Source organism: Eriocheir sinensis, chromosome 7 (assembly GCF_024679095.1).
Source record: "Eriocheir sinensis breed Jianghai 21 chromosome 7, ASM2467909v1, whole genome shotgun sequence".
Lineage (NCBI taxonomy): Eukaryota > Metazoa > Arthropoda > Malacostraca > Decapoda > Varunidae > Eriocheir > Eriocheir sinensis.
The window spans coordinates 23,705,217-23,707,716 of record NC_066515.1 but is presented as its reverse complement, the minus strand read 5'-3'; the positions used below and the strand labels follow the sequence as shown (position 1 = coordinate 23,707,716).

Here is a 2,500-nt window from a genome sequence, read left to right as displayed (position 1 = left end):
AGGAGGAGGAGGAGGGCCAAGGAGATGAATGAAAGGGAGATGTAAATGAGGAGGAGGAGGAAGAGGAGGAGGAAGAAAAAGAAAAGAAAAGAAAAAGAAAAGAAAACGATGATGAAGAGAAAGAAGAAGAAAAAGATGAAGAATGTAGATGAGGGAGAATATGGGAGAGGAAAAATAACTACAAAGGTAAAAACTAGAAAAAAAGGAAACAAGAGCAATGATAATGAAAAAGAAAATTGAGTTAAGAAAAAGACAATGGATTCATGCAAAACTAGAAAATACGAGGATAAAACTGGAAGTACTATAAACCATGACGATGCAAAAATAGAAGTGTGAAGAAAAATAAATAAAAAATAAAGGAAATCTGTCACAAGGAAAAAGAAACAAAAATCAGCGTGTATCTTCTCCCCATCTTTTTCCTTTCACACGCTCCACCTATCCACGTGTGCGCCGCCTCGTCCACCCTGACAAAGGCGAACTCCACATCATCCACACGTCCCGACCGGAGTGAACACGCTGGCAGCCTCCCAAGACCCTGCCGTCACCACCACCACCACCGTCACCATCACAAAAAAGCAATCTAATCCATCACGGCCTCAGATACATCACAACAAAGGTTTAAAAAGATTGTGAATTTACCTAAGATGGAGGACGAGGAGGAGGAGGAGGAAACGTGGCATGACAAGAAAATATAATAAAACTATTAAAGTAAACTCAATTTTGAAGTAGTAGTAGTAGTAGTAGTAGTAGTAGTAGTAGTAGTAGTAGTAGTATCAGGAATAGCAATATTAGCAATAGCAGTAGTAATAGCATAAAATAAGCAAGGAAATACACAAAAAAACAAGTACGGTACTACCAAATATTAAAAAAACAAGTACAGGGAGTTGGAAGGAATGAGCGTGAAGGAGGGAGAAATGAGGTGAGGAAAAAAGCAGAGAAGGTAGGAATTCCAACATTTGGGGAGATGCTGTAGGGAAAAATATTTTCTTCAAGCCTTAACACGAGAAAAAGCGTAAAAAGTTTGCTAGTTAGAGGTTGCCTCATCAAAGTAAAAATAGACCTTCATACCTCCGAGCAGAACCCGTCGCCTGTATCTTACGCTAACATTCTAAAGTTCCATATTAAAAAGAAAGTCCAAACGGTACATGATATAATATTCATGCATGAGAAGTCTACTGAAATTATTTCGATACTAAAGTGAAAAAACTTATGATTGGAAAAAGAAAATAAATCAAATTATAAAATTTACAAATTGATATATATATATATCTATATATATATATATATATATATATATATATATATATATATATATATATATATATATATATATATATATATATATATATATATACATATATATATATATATATATATATATATATATATATATATATATAAATCCATCAAATGCATTGTCTTTTACAACAAAAAATAGACCAAAAAGCATATGACGACGATCACACAGATGATTCAAAAAGCCAATTAAAACGCGTGATGTGTAGACTGCCACCGCCTCAGAACATGACAACTTGGCAACCTCCAAACAGCTCAAGTTCTCTCTCTCTCTCTCTCTCTCTCTCTCTCTCTCTCTCAAGGGTGATCTGCCCCCAAGAGAACTGGTAACCACTTCCGCTTTGGGGGTTTGAGAGAGAGAGAGAGAGAGAGAGAGAGAGAGAGAGAGAGAGAGAGAGGGGCCGTTCTTCAGATGTAATGAAAATACATACGGTATACAGTATATCGAAATTGGAAAACAGAAACACACAAGAAGGAATGGAAGTGTTTGAGGGAGGCCATGCAGTGGAATGATAAACTGATTATGATATAATATATATATATATATATATATATATATATATATATATATATATATATATATATATATATATGTCGGTTGTTCCTGGAAAAGAGTGCGCCGCCGCCTATATTCCTCCGCCGCCCGCCAGTGACAACTTCGCGAAGTGAAACATGCATTCATCGTTAAAAAATAAAGTTAACAAAGCTAACCAAACTAAAAAAAATCTAACCTAAGTTAACTTGCACTCAACCATGGCTTCAATATTAGCTTGTATGTAATATAACGGAGGGGGGGAGGGGTTAAGATTGACATGGTCCTATTATGATTATTATTTCTTTACAAAACAAATGGATAATCTTAAGGAAATAAAAATCGGATAGCAGTGATGAATAACAACTTGAAATGTGCCAGTGTCAAGCCCCGGGGCGAGGCGGGTGTGATTCTGGACATTTACACGGCGGTGTCCGGCCCGCCGTCACACTCGCCAGCCCTCGTCCACAGACCGACTTGGTCGGCGTCAATTTATTGTGTCGGTGTGTCGGCTCCCTCATCCTGGGCCGTCACCCGCCAGGGGCCGCGGCCCCCCGCCCAGGAAAAAGACTTTTGAACAACAACAGTCCGTTGGTCGGCCCTTCCTGCTCACCCTCCAGGCTGCACACAGCCCTTGACTCACCACCGCCCTGGCCGCCCCACACCAAGCCC

The 2,500-nt window shown here is 38.8% G+C and overlaps 2 protein-coding genes across 3 annotated transcripts in view; one reads left to right on the top strand and one right to left on the bottom strand.

Annotated features, from left to right (window-relative positions):
• The window catches only part of LOC126995141 (transcription factor SUM-1-like), a 32,099-nt gene that overhangs the window by 18,974 nt on the left and 10,625 nt on the right, over positions 1-2,500 (top strand). The gene's annotated exons all lie outside the window — the stretch shown is intronic.
• Positions 1-2,500, bottom strand: part of LOC126995123 (angiotensin-converting enzyme-like) — a 65,238-nt gene that overhangs the window by 62,628 nt on the left and 110 nt on the right. The gene's annotated exons all lie outside the window — the stretch shown is intronic.